A 19,305-nucleotide genomic window follows, 5' to 3' on the forward strand; every position below is an offset into this window, starting at 1 on the left:
TGAGCTTTCTGTGTCTCCAGTGGGACTGTAGAGTTTATGGTATAAAATTTTGCACTTCGCTGTCCAAACTCATCGAGTTTTTGATGTGATAATTTAGCGCTATTAAAAGACATTCATGCTAGTGTTTGCCAGAGGGGAGGGGTTTGGGAAGACAGGAGAAATAGGTGAAGAGGTACAAAATTCCAGTTATAAAAGAAATAAGTTATGGGGATGAAAAGTACAGCATAGGGAATACAGTCAATAATATTGTAATAATATTGTACGATGGCAGATGGTAGCTAGAGTCATGGTGAGCATAGCGTAATGCATGGAATTGTTGGATCACTATGTTGTGCACTTGAAACTGATATAACACTGTATGTCAGTTATATTTCAGTACAAAAAAAAAGACATTCATGGGAAGGGCTTCAATAGTTATTGAGTGCTACTATTTTTCTGCTTATTAAATGAATGATGTGTGTTTATTAATAAGTGCATATCCTTCCAAATATATAGCCCTCTCAAATCCACACATTATTTTTATTTTTAATCACAAATGCATGTGCTACCTTTAATAATGATATAGTCAACCATAAAAAAGTCAAAAAACAAGAGATCGAATTCCAATTTATTTTTGAAGCCAAAGATTTATTTCTATTAGCTAAAAATCATGCCAAATACTTTACAGATATTAATGTATAAAATCTTCCCAATAATCCTACTCTGTAACATTTAGAATGTCTATTTTACAGGTGAAAAAATTAGGATTCTATGAGGTTAAGAAAAATGTTCCAGCTCAGAGAACTGAGCATTATCAGTGCTGGGATGAGAATTCAAGTTTTGTACCTTTCCCTGCTGCTCTTCTAAGAGTTCTCAAAAATATTTCCTTTTTTTTTTTTTTAATTAATTTATTTATTTATTTTTTTAAATTTTTATTTATTTATGATAGTCACACACAGAGAGAGAGAGAGAGAGGCAGAGACACAGGCAGAGGGAGAAGCAGGCTCCATGCACCGGGAGCACGACGTGGGATTCGACCCCGGGTCTCCAGGATCGCGCCCTGGGCCAAAGGCAGGCGCTAAACCGCTGCGCCACCCAGGGATCCCTATTTTTTATTTTTTATTTTTTTATTTGACAGAGAGAGAGAGAGAGAGCACACAAGCAGGGGGAGTGGCAGACAGAGGGAGGAGAAGCAGGCTTCCTGCTCAGCGGAAGGAACTTATAGTATAAGTGTGTGCTTGATCCTAGGACTCTGGGATCATGACGCAAGCTGAAGGCAGATGCCTAACCCACTGAGCCACCCAGGAACTCCCAAAATATTTCCTTTTTTAAGAGGAACCAATAAACTGATGATGCATGTTTATACTCCCGTATTTCAAAGCATAATCTCCTTTCTAGTTCATGCCTTATGGGTTATAAATATTTCTGCAGAAGCTGTTTTCAGATTGAAGGAAGAACTCATTTGAACCTATTATCTAAACTTTTACACATCCTTTGCAATTAATTGCCTAGAACATGCCAAGTTTTCTCCTTTTATCAGTTGAAAAATATAAAAATGTCTCTTACTCAATGCTTGTGTGTGTGTGAAAGGAAAAGGTGACAAAGTGACACTTCCCTTTCAACCAAATAATTTGAAGGACATATTTGATTCTGCCATCAAATATACAATACATTTTGTTATATTTTCATGATAATAGCACTGAAAAATAGGTACAGTTTCTTCTTTCTTGTTGTTAATCTGTACCTAGCATTCTGCGTAGCATGTTTAAGAGAGAAGGGTCAGGGTGCATGAGAAAAGGAAAAGGTAAGAATTATTATTTTATAACTTATCAATCTATGAAGCCTGGCATCTTAGATTTTAAAAAATAAAAATGAAAAAGCCACACCATTACTAAAATTGTCCAAATGTGTGTGTGTGTGTTTATAGCCACCACTTATTCTCTAATACTATAGAATCACAGATTTCCTTGTTTAAAATTTAAATAAGCCTAGGGATCAGAAAGAATGAACATATTCTTTTTTATTTTCTATTCACAGTGAGGATACACATGAGACTGGTCATATCAGAATATGAATATTTTGACACAAGCACTACTACTATTTTTGGTATTGTTGATCTAGATTAACCAGGATATAATCAAGAAAAAATAAAAAGATGTTCTGTAGTAGCATTTTGCTTTCATGCAGTAACACCTTCCAAGAAGAAGCAGGTATTTGGCCCACCCAACCTTTACCACTTGCCAAGAAATGGATGTTTTTAGGGGCTCATATTCTCATGCAAAGGCCCAGCTACACCTCTGCAGAAGCAACAGGGGTGGAAAACCCTAAAGTATGATTTAATTTTTATAAAAATGGAATGGGTTTTCTCCAATGAATGTAATGCTAAACCAAAGGCCAGATGTTCTGCTACTTTTAAAAAATGGTTTTGGGGAGAATGAGTAAGCTTTTTGATATCATTGTGGAAAGAAGTGATATATGGGCTGTGGCTAGATGAGAAAAGAGATGCCCAGCTCTATCTCTTAGGGCAGAGCAGAGTGTAACACTATTTTTGGCCTCTTGAGTTATTGAGAACAAGAAAACCTATGTTTAGAGCCAAGTGCTTGTAGCTTTGTGGCAGTAATAGACAAAGAGAATTGTAGACATTTATATTTGAAAGGGAGCTTGCCCTATCATTTCCTCCATCTCTTTCATAGCTTTTCCAGTAGGTAGACTTCAAATTTTTGCTTTAGAGGGCTCAGAGATGGTGTTCATTCCTAGTAGTGATATCCACAGTTAGAAAGAAATCTAGATTAACCGGGATATTCCTCTATAAAACATAATAGCTGCTTTAATATGTAATATAACCATCACATCTTCTTTAATCTTTTCTTCTCCACAGTAGACCATTTCATTTTTTTCACTAACTTTCCTCATCTCATATGCTTCTGTATCTCTAACAGTCTCTTTTGCCTTCCCTCAAATGTTCCCTACTTTGCTAGTATCATTCTGGTGTCTTTGCACTTACAATTGAACAATATATTCTGGTTAAGCTGAAGGATATGAGGCAGTGATGCTCATAGCTCTGTTTTCACCTTCAAGCCCTATTAGTAACAAAGAGGTGCATTGAATCTGGACTCTTTGACTAAAGGTTTAGGGTATTCAAATACTAAAGTTTCAGATCCCCAAAATTATTAAAAGGCTGCAAGATAGAATGGGGATACCCAGACTTATTCCAGGTTAAAGAAACATAAAAACAAAGAAGAAAGAGAAAGAAGAAAGAAAGAAAGAAAGAAAGAAAGAAAGAAAGAAAGAAAGAAAGAAAGAAAGAAAGAAAGAAAGAAAGAAAGAAAGAAAAAGAAACATCATACAACTGTCCTGGGATGATGGTGGCATTAGGGAGAGAGGAAAAGAATGATTTGGTTTCTTTTATAGTCTTAGAGTAGAAATTTAGGGCTCACACTAATTTCTAATAAAAGCTTGTATTTTACTTTTTTAAAAAAATTGTGGGTTAAAAAATTTCTCCCTAATCTGTATATATATATATATATATATATATATAAAACATACACATCTATCAGCAAGTAAGCAAATGAAATGCACAGAGAGGGACTATTAGCTACCAAAAATTTTAGCCATATAATTATTGAACAAAAAGAAAACACTGGACAAAGCATTTTTAGAAACCGTATAATTCTTCTACTTATCTATGTACATGTGTATATGTATGCATACATGTGTATGTATACAGATATATATGTATATCCTTTTCTTATCAGGAGCTCTTAGGCCTTAGCGTACCTTGCCCAGAAATAATAGTTAAAATCCTATTAGTTACATAAACTTCTTGCCAAGTTTTTACATGGTAGTATCCAGGAGATTTCAGGGCCGATGTAAGGGTCTTCCTGAATATATGGAGGAACTAATGCAAACTACAGTGGGACTATATCAACTCCCAAATCTAGGACCTATAATTCTATTACCTAAAGACTCCAGGCAAGTCTCCAATACCCAATACATATATATAATTAATTTTTGCAACTAAGAGTACCTATTCAGTTTGCCTTCATTTTGTTCATTTCACTCTAGCTGTCTAGCCTATGAACAATACTTTGAGTTTTAATTCCATTATATGTAGTATTGAATAATTTTCTTTTAAGCTTTGACTTAATATTAAACTCTGGCAATAAACTTTGACAATAACATTAAACTCTGAATGTTTAATAAGCATGTATCCCTCAAGTCATCAATAAAATGCTAAACAGAACAAGGTCAAGAACAATGTCCTAGGGCACTTTGGTACAACTTTTTTTCTGGCTGACATGGAGATACAACTCCTCCCTTTGTGATATATGGATTTAAATTAACCTCAATGATATCTGGAGAACTGGTAATAAAGTTGACTTGCTGCTAGTTGCCTGAGTGTTGACCTGGGAGTTTCTTAAGGGGCACTTAGCTAAATCAAGATTTGACTCAATGGTCACTTGATTTCCAGCAAGAGTGCAAAGACAATTTAATGGGGAAAGACTAATCTCCTCACCAATAGTGCTGGGATAATTGGACATCTACATAGAGAAGAATGTAGTTGATCATCCTCATACTATGTCAAAAAATAATAATATGATATGAATCAGAAACCTAAATTTAAGAGTTAAATCTATAAAACTGTCAAAAGAAAACAATTACACTTCATGATCTTGGATTGGGTAATGGATTTTTAGAAATGACACAAAGCACAAGCAACAAAAGAAAATATATATTTTTTAATTCATCAAAATTAAAAATTCCAAGGAATTTCAAGGAAGATGAAAGACTGACAAAAAAATTTTGGTGAATCATTCTGCAAAAAGGAATGAAGTACTGATACATGACACTATTTGGATGAACTTTGAAAACATTATGCTAAATGAAAGAAACCAGTCACAAAAGACCACGTATTATATTATTCTGTTGACATGAAATGTCCAGAAAAGCCGAATCTATATAGACAAAAGTAGATTAGTGGTCTCCTGGGCCACTGAGGAGGGAAGGATGGGAAATGACTGCTAACAGATATGGGGTTTCTTGTAGGGGTGGTAAAAATGTTCTAAAATTGATGGTACTGATGGATGCACAAATCTGAATATATTAGAAACCACTGAACTGCATACTGTAAATAGGTGAATTGCATGGTATGTGAATTGTATTTCAATATACAGTATATAATTAGAATTTAGAATCTGGGACAGTGTTTTGTTAATAAGAAAAAACCAGGATGATTGAGTGACAACCATGGAGTCCCGGACAATCCCAGTTTCCAAAAAAGGAATAGAACGAAGCCACTGGCCAGCATCCTTTTTGTAATTTTAGAAGAGTTTACGAGCCCTTAGGAAAGAAAGTGGTAAGCATTAGGAACCAATGTAAGTCTATGCTATATCAACACCACTTTCCTTTCAACAGTTTTGGTAGGTTGGGAAAGTTCTGTAGACACAGTGCACCTTGATTTCACCTAGTGTACTGAAACTATTTTAAAGATGAAGTTTTGGGGGATCCCTGGGTGGCTCAGCAGTTTCGCACCTGCCTTTGGCCCAGGGCGCGATCCTGGAGTCCCGGGATCGAGTCCCACGTCGGGCTACTGGCATGGGGCCTGCTTCTCCCTCTCCTCTGCCTGTGTCTCTGCCTCTCTCTCTCTCTCTCTCTCTATGTCTATCATAAATAAATAAAAATAAGTTTAAAAAAAATAAAGATGAAGTTTTCCTGCTCCAAGACTATTTCCTTCAAGAGAATACTTGCATAAATACCAAAAGAGAGCCATGGATCCTGCTTCATCAGAAGAAATTTTTTCTGGCTTCCTTAGTTAAAAGGAACATGTGTGGTCTACAAAAAGCTGGTGTGAGACTTGGATCAAGGTAAGTGTAAGACTTGCATCTCTAACAGATGTCACATTTAGTTTCTGGAGTCATTGAGTAGGTGACATCAGCAGTAATGAACAACATTAAAACAGAACATAAATTTGCCTACGACGAGGCCATATAATGCTAACTGTTCCCAAAACTGCAGTGCCAGAAATCAGCTTCAAGATAAAGAACACCTCTCTCTTTGTCTCTCTCTGACTCTCTCTTTCCCTTCCCTCAGCTCTCTCAAAACAAAAAGACAGGGGGAGAAAAAGATATAGACAAATACAGCTCTCAGCCACAGGGAAGAGTGAATCTAGAATGAGGTGCTGGAGCTGGTTTGCCCTGGCTCACTTGTGCCTGTGCTCATCTTTTCCCGACTCTGTGTTCACTGAAGTCATTTTGGCAGTCTGAAATCATTCATGTTGGGAGGATACACCACAAAATTTGGCAAATGCTACAAATCTGGCCTTTATTTCCCCTGGAGAGCCTGTTGTTAAACACTTACCAGCATAGCTCTGGCAAGTCTCTCAGTGCTGGCCAACTAATAGTAGTGTGGAACAACAGGACATATTGTCTCTGAATGTTAACGGCATGCAAGTCACAGCACAAAGACACCAAGATGAGAGTTGTGGTAATACACACTACAGGAAGCAACACCCACATCCACAGTGAAGAACAGCAGTAACTTAGAGACAAGGATAAAAGGAAATGGGGCAGTACTTTTAATTAAACAACAGCATCCAATTTATATGCGAGGTACGTATTTTGGTGAAACGGTTTAGTTTTTGATATATAACTATGGGAACCATTGTATTCATTAAGTGTTCTAAATTTATTGATTGCTTAGGAACAACTTTGCCTAGTTATAAGATTCAAGAATCCATTTAGTTTTATTCCTTGGAGTTTTTTCCTTTGCCTCTGACTCACACAGTGGCAGGCATGGCATCCAGGACAATATCCCCCAATAAGAGAACCTTTCTTATAAAGTACAAGCAAATGAGTGACACAACTTTTGGATTAACAGAAATGGTTAGAATAGAAATGTAAAGTAAATATACTTAAAACAGATTATTGGGAAGACTGAAAATGAAATTAGGTGGGCATATGTTTATACCTATGTACCTTGTAGCCAAGAATTCCAATGGAAAAACCAACATCAGTAGAATTGGATTTTGTTCCCCCAAATGCAGTCAGAAACAGCATGATCTACTTTCTATGGAAGCATCCAGAGGCTTCCCTTATGGGAAGGCAACATCTGTTTTAAGAAGTCCTTTGAAGAAATACTACATAAACATGTGGGAACGGCGTGTTATATACACTCCCTGGCTTAAAGAGTTGCCAGAGGAAGTAGGGAATTGAGCCCCCAAGACAGAGGCCATTTAGTTACCTTGGCTGAGGCAGCAACACCAATTTCAGCCTCTCTGATGTTTAACACATCAAGAAAATGGAGGGAAATAAAGTTACAACTGGAATCAATCTTGCCACTTTCCTGGCATGATATCAAAGGTTGCTTAGGTATACCTTTGCAAATGAAAAATTAAAATTTGGGGCTTGGGGGAAGAATTTGGGAGGAAAGATTTAAAAATTTAGTTGAATCATCTATACACAAACCTGTTCTCATAATTAGTCAAAAAGAAAATTTATCAGGTACAATATAACATCAACTCTTCTAGGCCAGGGGTTCTCAATCTGGGGTCCTTGGATAAAATTCAGAGAGTCTGTGAACTTGAATAAAAAAAAGACATCTTTATTTTCACTAACCTCAAACTGAAATTTATCATTGTCTTCAATTATGAATGTAAGCAACAAACCATAGTGACTCTTCCTATGACTCATTGGTAACAGAAATCACAGATACTCTTTTATCACACTGCAGCAATTACAGAAATCTTCATATATCACTTACTCTCCTGCCATTTTGAAATTATGATAATGATTCTATTTGCCACTATGTCTTGTGATTTAAGTATTGTCTGCACATAAATGGCTATGTCAGAAATTTGGTGTTTTAATGGTTTGAACATTATACTTCAATATAATTGGTTGCCTTTGTGATTACATGTAATTCTTTGTGTTTTATTTTAAGCATTTTGAAACCTCTGGAGAAGGAGTCCTTAGGCTCCTTTAGATGGCCTAAAGTGTCAATGGCTTACAAGTTAAGAACAACTGGATGCAGAAATGAAGAGCCATGGGGCAATAGATCTTTCATGAAGGCCATCCTTCCTGTGTGTTGGAAGAGGAAAAAAGAGGCTCCTGATATACCTGTTCAGTTATGATATCTGCTTAAAGTTTGAAGACAAAGATGGCTTATCTAATATTTCCACCTTTACAAAGAAAAAAAAAAGCAATGAAATAAGAAGAGTAAGAATCTAAATCTGGAAGGAAGTGAGGGGTAGGGAGAATTATAGTAAGACCATTTGAAAGTGTGAAACCCTTCCTATTAGGTGTGATCAGATAATCCTGGGTCATGGAGTTCATGCTTGTGATGGACTAAGGACAGTGAAGCATCCGAGGACCAAAGCTGTGAGCAAGAAGCCAGGACAACTCTGTGGTTTGTCAACTCTGACATTACGTTACCTTCCTGTGTGATCTTGGACGAGTGACACAATGTTTGGTGATTCAGCTTCTCCATTTTCTTGGCCCCACATTCCATTCAGCTGGCTGTGCAGAAGTCCCAAGACAAACAGCCTGCTGAAAGAGAGACAGCATTGATGATTTTTTTTTTTTTAAAGGAAAGACAATGCCAAGGAGCTGCTTCCAGGCCTTCCATGATGGCTCCATTCCTACCTTCAGTTCCCACCCTTTGTCCTTTATGTATTCCTGGTTTCACTCCCAGCTTGGCTTTCCATTTGCTCCAGGCCAACTGTCTGTAACAGTCAGAGAACATAGTTCTATCTCAAAAGCCATCCTATGGGCAGCACAAAAGAAGGGACCTGTCTTCACTGTCATTTCATCCTTGCACACCGTTTTTCTCCCAGACACCCTCTTCTCTCTCTCTCCCAGTGAAACCTACGGCCAGACCATCCAGTGACACTGGCATGCAGCTCTGTTTTTCTAAACTTGAAAAACATAAAAACATTCTCAAAAAAAAAAAAAAAATTCTCACTTCCTCCCAAATAAATGAACGTCAATTACCAGTGCAAAAAACTTTTGACTTTATAACACTAAAATGCTACATGTCTGCAGAAATAAGAATACAGTTAGTGAGAATTCCCCTGCATCTGCAGACCTCTGAGAAACACCAGTATCCATGCTTCATCACAACTCTAACTGTTAATCTTTCAACATTTATTTGATTTTGACAGAAATCAAAGTTTTACCCACACTGGGTGAAGCTCAGGTGATAAGATTTCAGGCATCGGGAATTGGGAAGGAAGAAGCAAAGGCAAAATGAATCCTTATGGACAATCCTGGAATTACATGCATTGTTAATCACTGATTGTGTCTACACCTAAGATTGGCCTTGGTGAACCTTCTAGCTAAAGTGGTTCAGGTAACCTTTTCACCATATTGAATTGAAAGAGACCAGAGGCCTCTTTACCTGCCCCAAGGACATGGCAAATTGCATCTCTTCTGTCAAGGAACAAGCAAATGTAGTGCAGGTTGTCAAAATCTCTGTCATGCAAATCAGGCATTTAAATGGTTTTTAAAGATAATATTCAGTTTATCCATTGAATCTTGTGAATAACCTCTGACATTATTAACCGGAAATCAATCTTGTCAACCACTGTCCCCGTTTAAATAATTGGCCTGGAGATTTTTCCTTAAATAATCCAGCCCATCATATTTTCCAATGTGCTTTGCAGCAGAGCTAAATAGTTTTTTTTTTATAAGCCCGCTTTCCTTACATTTACATTTATTTTCCATTTTTAGGCATGCAATCAGTTTTTTTCCCCATCAAACTATGTTTTATTAATTGGATTTCCACCTGTATGTCAGGCAGAGGAAAATGTAAGTTTGAGCACAATAGTAAAGCCCTTCCAATCATAGCAAAGAGATGAAAAAAGGCCAGAATCAGAAAAACAAAAGTTTACTAAGATAAGACTTCTACTTTCACCATAATGACTTCTGAGTCGGGCTATCTGGGACCCATGCTGATCTAATAAGGATTGATGTACTCATGATCTATAGAATCTAGGTACTTATTCACACCCAGCTATATTTCTCCTCTAACCCTGACCTATGCTCTATTTTATTTTTTATTTTTTTTAAGATTTTATTTATTTATGAGAGACACAGAGAGAGAGAGAGAGAGAGAGAGAGGTAGAGACACTGGCAGAGGGAGAAGCAGGCTCCATGCAGGGAGCCCAACGTGGGACTCGATCCCAGATCTCCAGGATCACGCCCTGGGCTGAAGGCAGCGCTAAACCCCTGAGCCACCCAGGCTGCCCTATGCTCTATTTTATAATGAAAGGAAAGCTTTCTGCCTTCAGGTAACTAAAAATATCTGGTGACCAATCCAATGCCATTTTTTTTTTTTACCCCACTCACTAGCAGATGGACATAAATTAATAGGGATAAGGAAAGAAACCATCGCTCATGAAGCAGGCCTGCATGGCTTTTAAGAGCCTGGATTGCACCTCCTATTCCCAAGCAAGAGCAAAAGAGCCTGGCTCCCACGTACTCTACTGAATGGACAGGTAGTTGTGGCCTCAGCCTTGCCACCAACTTACCATATAGTTGAGACTTCCGGTGGTAGGCCACCAGTGCTGACCCTGAGGTGGGCAAGTCTTAGATAACTGTAGCTTTGAATAAATCAGACATGCAGAGCCCTCTCAGCGAGCCACAGGTAAGTGTGCTATTCATCACTGAAAACTCTACTATTCTTTTGATATCAAGATGAAGTTGATGTCAGAGTTTGGGCATCAGTAGGCACATGACCACATTCCTTGGAATGTTTACTCTTGCACCAGAATCAATTCACTTTTGAAACCCAGTTATTTTGGATCAAAGGAACTTTTTTGTAATCTGGAAATGTTTTGGATTCCATGAACTCCCTCCCCCACAAAATGCAACAACCTACATTCATACTTTTTTTTTTCTCTAAGCACCTGAAATGTAAAAACATTTTCTCTAACCACTAATCATTTTCTTATAAGTAGTGCATTTAATGGGAACTTGACTTTACCTATTCTGCATTCATTCAGATTCATTGCTCTGAACACATTGGAACAGATGTTACAGGGGTCATAACATCAAAGAAGTATTTACACTTGTGAGTTTGTAAGGCTTAAAGGAAGTTGTACCAATGGTAAACTGATATGAACTCTTCAAAAGGGGCTCAGTTTTACAAACCTTATTCCAGCAGACTTTTTATTTTTTTAATAAAAGCACATTCCCCTCCCACAGTCTCAACTGTGCCACTAAACCCATATGCATAGTAAGAATTGATATTGGGAAAAAGAAAAGACTCAAAGATAGCTCAAGCTCAATAACATAGGAAAAGATTTTCCTTGAACACACATAAATGGTACCGAACCCTATATATATATATGGGGTTCATATATATATATATGTATATATATATACATATACTATGTTTTTTCCTGTATATGCACCCTTATGCTGAAGTTTAATTTATAAATTAAGCACAGTAAGAGATTAACAACAATAACTAATTTAGCCTCATATGCTAAATACTATAATTTACTAAATTATCATATGCAATCAAGTATATTTCTAGATTTTCTATCCTGTTCCAATGGTATATCCAACTACTTTGAGTTTGATTTCTCTCTTCTCCAACACCCTTTTCTGTTACAAGAGCTAAAGATTCACAATATTTTAATGTAGAAAGTACTGGAGGGAAAAAGGAGGTTGCTACCATCGATAAGCTAAATAATTGCTCCATCAATACAAATATTACTATTGAAAGCAATGGTGATTTTTCAGGATGGAATGATCCTCATTTAAAACCTTAAATATGTTGCTAAATTATGCTATTCCTGAGATTTTCTCATTTATAAATAAGAACCCAAGAAAAGAAATTATTAAGTTCCAATCAGATACAAAACTCTTTTGGAAGTAAAAGTACTCATTGGTTGTTTATATGAGTCTTATATAAGTATTTTTATGAATCGGATCTTCTATTAAGACAGCAGTATCACTCAAGTGGCTTTAAAATTTTGTTTGCCCACTTAAAACCAGTCCAAAAGCTCTAACTAGTCTTTCTGGAAAGAACATCTCAACCAGGTTTGAAAACTGTTACACTTTATCTAAAGGGGGGGAGATTTGTTCTCTAAATATCAGTTAACCAAGACAAAAGACTCACCTTATTCATCTGTTTCAAGTAAGAGGATTTGTCAGTTCTCAGAATTTGAAGTTAATATGTTTTGGAGTTGCTATGTGATTCAATTAGTGTGGAGAGGTAGGATGGAGAATCTGGATCAAAGAAAATAACATTATGTTAAATCAAGTATAAGGAATAATTTTAAATAGTATTCTTAGAGTACTCATAGCTAGATATTTCTCAGTAGAAAAAAAGTCATTAAAATGGACATAAGATTCTTGGATGGCCATTTATGAAGGATTTCTTTCAGCAATTTTCAAATTTGACTTTGGATTAACTGTCCTCTAAACCAGGCAAATTATACACAATGAAAAGAAGAGATCTCTGGCAATATTGTATGTAACTGAGAGGCAGAGGAAATGTTTTTAGGCAGCAGTCATAATTTTTCCTTGACTGCTAATATCTGCTTGCTAACACTTGCACACATCCCCAGGGTGCTGGGGTTTGTAAACATTACTTGATGATGACATACTGAATAATATGAAAATGTGTCTCTCATCCACACCCAAAACCCTCCAAAGAACATTTCATATTTTCAGACTGTGGTCAGCATGCTTTTTGGGGACTATTTGTAGTTCTTAAACGGAAAGTTAAATGGGTTCTTTATTAAAAATGAATTCCTGGGCTATCCTTGCAGGAAACAAGATGGCCATAAACCACATAGTCAATTTTACAGTCAAATGCTATAGGAATTGAGGTTGTTTCTCACATGTCTGATAGGAAATGTTGCAAATTCTAAGAATAAATTATTTACTGAAATGAGCATGTAAGTAAGTAGCCAGACATGTATGTGTTTGCTAATTTTTAAATACCTAAAAACCTCAAGCACTTTTAGGAGTCAAAAACAAAACTGTAACATTTCTGTCAGTTCTTGATATCCAATCACACTCATTCATTTTTTAGCAACACAGAATATAGAGTTTGATAATGAGAAGAAAAGATACAATATTTCTAAGAGAGTTTAAATGCATCTGAAATAAAAAATATTAGTTTGACAGGTTTAGTACTTTTCTGTTGACTAAATTCAATAGGACTGCTGCAAGCAGAGGATCTATGATAGGAAAAGAAACCTCACTTGACCTCAAAAGAACTTCTCTCTATAACAAAATACTTACAAAGCCATTGTGATTCATGAAAATTATGTACACAGCAAGCATCTTCAATGTAAAATTATGGGTGAATCTATAGTCCCAACCAAATCACAAATGAAAGAGTGAGGTTATATTTTATAAAAAGGGAGAAATAATGGAGAGAGAAAAGAAAAGAAAAATTTGATGCTGTTCTAAAAAAAAAAGTGTTGCACATTTATTCCTTTATTGTCTGATTCTTGTTTTTTTGTATATGTTCACTGGAAAATGGACACAATGAAAAAGATGAAAACTTACTCAACACATGGACATAAATCACAGGAAGAAAACCGCCGAAGGATGATACAAGAAAGAAGTTATCAATTAAGTAGAAATGATAACCAAGTTCTTTGTTCCTTATGCATTAAGCTTAATAAATGATATAAATTAATTAAAGTGTATTTACTGAGTCATATTGCCTTAAATCACTTTTTTCTCCAAAAAATTGTTTTTATTTTGCCTAACCAAAATTAAGCTCATCAAAACTAAAAGCACAGCCATTTCAAGGAAAAGCCTTCCTAGTTACAGATTCCTTAAAAAACAAAAACAAAACAAAACAAAAAACCCTGTAGAGGTCTTTGCCAAAGTATGAAACTGTCTCATTAGAATGAATGTATACTAACAAGAACAAAGATCTTACTTTGTTCACTGCTATATCGCAGCGTCTAGAAAAGTTCCCAATAAATACAAAATATTTATGGCAGTTGTCCCTCGCACAGAAGTAATAAAGAGCAAAATAGTACATTTTTTCCAGAATATGGTTGGATTAATTCTTATAATTTGAAAGAAACAGTGCTTATTGGCTGGAAGAAATTGGAACGCTGTTTAGGAATTCAGAAGATAGTGTTGGTTAAGTGCTATTGCATACTTAATTAATTAAAATACTGAATATACTCTGGCATCTCATGTGTGAACTGGTGAGTCTGGGTCCTCTCTTACTGCCATTTACCTATAAATCAGAGCCAGCTTCCTGTGCACACAACCTGCACAGCTTCACAAAACCCTGTACTTAGAAGACCCCTTGCTTGGTGTAAAGCTGGGCTGCAACCCTGCTGGAATTCCTTACTTATGAACAAGAAGACCAGTAATATTTATTATACTGGGCCTCAAAAATTATGTAGCCGGTCCTGCTGCACATAGTTTCTATAAAACTTGAGTGAGCAAGAAAAGGATACTATATGAATGACCAACTGTCCAACACAACAGAAGACAGCTGAGGAGGAATTAAATGAAAGCCTATATACTTCAAAAAGTTCAAAATAATATCAACCTGTCTCGCTTCTTTAAATTTCCATTGTCCCCTCAAAAACCTTTTCTCAGGACGTGAGCCATCCCTGTGCATTTATTTGTCATCTCTGTGGCTGACAAAAATCTTCATGGAATTCCAAAGTCCCCAGTAGTCTCTTCACAGGGCAAGTTTTTATTTTGCAGCTTTCGAGAACCACTCACCCACTCCACTAAACATTTTTAAAGATTTTAATTTCACTTGGTAGGTTAGGTCGCTCTTTGTAATGTAGAAATCATAGTACTCAAGGGCACTGTAAAGTCAGCTTCTTTAAAAAAATGAAAGTCACATACCGGGGATTTACAGGTCTCCAAAGTCTGAAGGCTGTAGTGGGATGCTATTGTAGACATTCCAGACACACCGCCAGCACTTGTATTATACTTCCTGTATACTCCATGGTTCATGGAAAATGTCCTTCAATGCATTAAGACATAGTATTTGCCATGACTTGAGTTCTTTACACTTAAAATTTTATCACTGAAGGAATATTACCACCTTTTACATTTAAATCTTAAAGACATTTACAATGCAGTAGTTTGGAGTTAAATATACATCTTTACTCTTCTGTCACAAGATATAAGGTTGGACTAATCTATTTTGGACTGTAGTGAAAGGGCACATGGCATAGGTAAGCTCACTCACTGGGTCATGAGTGTATTTCAAGCAAATTGTAAATCATGTTTAATATCATCATTTGCATGATATGTTTGCAAACCTAAAACTGTCCCGGAAAGAAGAAAATCCATAAGACTATCCTGAAAGTATATTTATTTAATTAAAACTAGAACCAGATATATTTGGAAAAAAAGTAGATTTCAGAACCAATTTCGTCAAATTCATAAACAGGCCTTGGGTTTGAGTTTGGAGGCGGCTGTCTTGGGACACACATTTGCCACCTGTTCCAGTAGGAAAACTCTGCTTTCGTTGTTACCTTGATCAAAAACTCAAATCTTTATTGCTAATTTCAACTACTGCAAGTTGAGGGAAACTTCTATGCCCAATACCGTGTTAGAGACTTCCCATACACCTTTTAATTCCTATAATATTCTGAAAAGCCCTGACCATTTCAAGCCCCTGCCCCATGCCTCTGCCTGGCTTCTATAACTGGCCCCCAGTCATGCTACCTCCCTATTCTCATTTTCCCATCTCTCCATTTTGCATTCTCCAGTTGCCTCAGGGCATCTCAAAGAGTGATGCCTGCAGGACACACCGCCACTTCTCTGACTTGTCGTCAAGCATCTCCCTGTCTGGAGGGTCCCTCTCTCCTCCTCTCACATATCCAAGGTCTTCTCTTTCTGCACCTGGTTTGTCTTTCTTCTTCCACGAATACTGCCCACATGTATATTCTTCCTATGAATTCCTGGTGTAGAAGTTCCCTGGGAGAAGAATGAGAGCCTGGCAGATAGAATATAGTTTTGAAATAAGGAAAACAGGTAGAAGTGGGAAGGAATGGGCTGTTGTGGCTGGATTATAAAGTGGAGGTGGAGGGGTGTCTGGGTGGCCAGTCAGTTCAGTGTCTGACTTTTGATTTTGGCTTAGGTCTGGATCTCAGAGTTGTGAGATCTGTATCTGGCTCTGTACTCAGCCAGGAGTCTGCTTCCTTCTTCTCCCTCTCCTTCTGCCCTCCCCCTGTTTGCACTCTCTCCCTCTCTCTCTCTTTCTTAATAGATAAACAAATAAACCTTTTTCTTTTTAAAGTGGAGGTTGAGAAATGGGAGCAGAGCAAACCAAAAGAATAGATTATTAAGGCTGTAGAGAATAATTCATTCTTATAGGCAGTAGTAGCCACTGAAGGACTCACTGCATGGGGGAGACCAGATCATATATGTGCTTCAGAGAGGTCACTCTGGTGGTAGTAGGTAGAAGATGGATCGGATGGTGAAGATGCAACAAAGAGAAGAATATATCACAAAAGGATACCAACCGTGTCAAGAGTTTAAGAAACAGCAGGAGGAATGGCCATGTGAAGTAGAGGATATGGAGAAAGAACTTTCCAGGCAGAAGGAACAGCAGTGTAAATGCTTCTGGGTAGAAACGTGCCTGATGTATTGGAAGAACACTAAGGAATCCAGTGTGACTGGGTTATTGAGCAGGAAAGGGAGAATGGCGAGACATGGCTAGGGCCAGAGTATGCAGGACCGTATACACCTCCATAAGGATCTTGGATTCTGCTTCTATGTTTAAGGAAGTCATTGGAGGGTTTTGGGCAGTGGATTGAGGTGTTTATATTTAAGTTTGTAGAAGCATCACTGTCACTGCTATGTAGATGATTAGCTACCAGCAGGGTGGGCAGGGAGACAGGGCTATGACAGTATTCCTGATGGAACATCAGAACTGGTGGCTTGGGGAATCCCTGGGTGGCTCAGCAGTTTAGTGCCTGCCTTTGGCTCAGGGTGTGATCCTGGAGTCCTGGGATCAAGTCCTATATCAGGCTCCCTGCATGGAGTCTGCTTCTCCCTCTGCCTGTGTCTCTGGCTCTGTGGGTGTGTGTGTGTGTCTCTCATGAATAAATAAATAAAATCTTAAAAAAAAAAAAGAACTGGTGGCTTGGACAAGGGTATGCTGGTGGAAGTCATATGAAGAGCCAAGTGTCAGGACTTGGGGATGTGTCAGATATGGAGTATGGAAGAGAAGGAGCAATCAAGGATGACCTCAAGAGTAAGCAATTACCATTGGCAGTGGATCAGGCTGTGATGAAAATGCAGAAAGCAGTGTGACAGCAACACATGGGATATAACTTGTACTAATGGATGCTCAGTTACTGCCAGGTAATTGAGTAAATGAGAGCCGTGGGCTGATCATCATCTCTACCTAATTGTAAGGCTATGCCTCACACTATTGCAGGAATTAATGGATTTTTATTTCTTTAATAGTGGCCATAGCACCCACTTCTCCCTGCCTCAAATTCTCTAAACATCTTATATCTTCAGATTCTTGAAATAGCAGCCCCAAATCCCTCCTCCTCACTGCCTCGTGCAGAATCTGGGATGATTTACTCCAATTTTCTGTATCTCGGATTTGGCTTTGAAATATTATTTCCTTCTGGCGTGCCCTATATTCTAACCAGAATAAGCTGTGTTGTCAAGCTGTTTTTAACCTTAATTTTTTTTTAAATAAATGGGTACAAATGTATTTTTAAAAGGACTGGTCATGTTTTAGTTTTATATTAAGTCACACACATGGATTTCAGTGAAAAACGGTTTCCTCAAAGTTATAGAAAGAGCCTTTGTTACAAGTTTAAATTGGAACTTTTTTTTTCACTAGCAGATGAGAGCTCTGTATTACAGCCAGTATCCAGCTGTGCAAGTTTTCAACAGCTGGAATTATAATAAGCTTCATTCTATGAAAATGAGCTCATTACTCTTTAGTTTGTGCTGATGCTCAATGAATCCATAAAGTGCTTCTCCAGGTTTGAGGAGAATTTCATGAAATTGCATAAAGAATGTGTAAGGCAAAATTTTAGATCTGGCAATATTAAAATTAGAGTATCTTTTTGCTTCCCCTCAATTTTAAAGTCAAGTCTCACAGCTGGGCAAATTAAAAATGTTAGTATGTATATGCTAATGACATACTCAGCTACATTTAGTATATTAAATACGCAATATTGAAATTAATGTTTTAACCAATATTAAACTAGAAACCTATAGTAAAATAATAAAAGATATCATGAAGCTTGATAATTATAGTAGTTATATTTTTATCCCAATAGTTATATATATATATTTTTTAATTTTTATTTATTTATGATAGTCACACAGAGAGAGAGAGAGGCAGAGACACAGGCAGAGGGAGAAGCAGGCTCCATGCACCGGGAGCCCGACGTGGAATTCGATCCCGGGTCTCCAGGATCGCGCCCTGGGCCGAAGGCAGGCGCTAAACCACTGCGCCACCCAGGGATCCCAATAGTTATATTTTTAAGCTCACCAGACACTATGATGCATTACCTCATCCTTTAAAACACGCATCTTAAATCATGTAGAAAAATGAAAAAGTAATACAATTAGTTTTAGTTGTTTGGTTTTCTTACTTTCATTCTGATGCTAATATTTCTGTAATGTCATCAAATCCCATCCTTAGGGTTGACTTAATTATGTCTTTAGATTAAGTTTCTGATCACTAACATTGTAATAAAGTACCTTAAATATGTAGAGCTACTGGAAGAAAAAAGCCCTGGTATTAAAAATGTATTAGAAGCAGGAACAAAGAGTGAAAGATCAATTTTTGGTCTGAATTTAAGTATGTCTTAATACTTTTGGTTGAACATTTGAGTCACGTAGGAAATAAGAGGGAATAAAAGAGTAAACTTACTGGGTCCTACAATTTAAAACTATCCACTTCTCAGTCAAAACATTTTCAATGTTCCATTTTTATATTCCTTTGATGCGAATTCCAAAAAGCCTCAATGAAGAGAGGACAGAAGACTCATAATTAAAACAATAATGGCTGTGAAATTCAACCTCTAGAGTGTTTTTAGTGTCAACTTTCCTCTGTGAAAATTGTAGAAAATCACAAATAACTCAGTTTGATTTTGATCAGCTGGCAGTGTTCTAATCAGCTCAAACTCTGATACCTTTGACCAAAGTCCAAAGCTTCCATTCACTATTAAATCACTGAATGCAGATTTGTTCACTTGAGGATGTAACCTTTAAATGAATGCACTTTTGTAAATGCCACTTAAGAGGATCCTTCTAAAAGCCACAGTGAGATGCCACACTGGTCTTCTTGTTAGATTTTTCCCAAAGCTGATTTCCTCAGAGGGAAGGGAAGAGTGCT

At 37.1% G+C, this 19,305-nt stretch overlaps 1 long non-coding RNA gene across 4 annotated transcripts in view; it reads right to left on the minus strand.

Annotated features, from left to right (window-relative positions):
* The window catches only part of LOC140625557 (uncharacterized), a 67,284-nt gene that overhangs the window by 6,166 nt on the left and 41,813 nt on the right, over nucleotides 1-19,305 (minus strand). For 2 of the 4 annotated variants that reach the window (XR_012024909.1, XR_012024907.1), the window contains exons 6-7: nucleotides 12,103-12,212; nucleotides 8,409-8,519 (exon numbers count right to left, since the gene is read on the minus strand). This is a non-coding gene — a long non-coding RNA (uncharacterized lncRNA). Of the gene's footprint in view, nucleotides 1-8,408; nucleotides 8,523-12,102; nucleotides 12,213-19,305 lie in introns of all 4 variants that reach the window. The other 2 variants (XR_012024908.1, XR_012024910.1) reach the window with 1 other exon arrangement.

The sequence above is a fragment of the Canis lupus genome, chromosome 36 (genome assembly GCF_048164855.1).
Source record: "Canis lupus baileyi chromosome 36, mCanLup2.hap1, whole genome shotgun sequence".
NCBI classification, from domain to species: domain Eukaryota; kingdom Metazoa; phylum Chordata; class Mammalia; order Carnivora; family Canidae; genus Canis; species Canis lupus.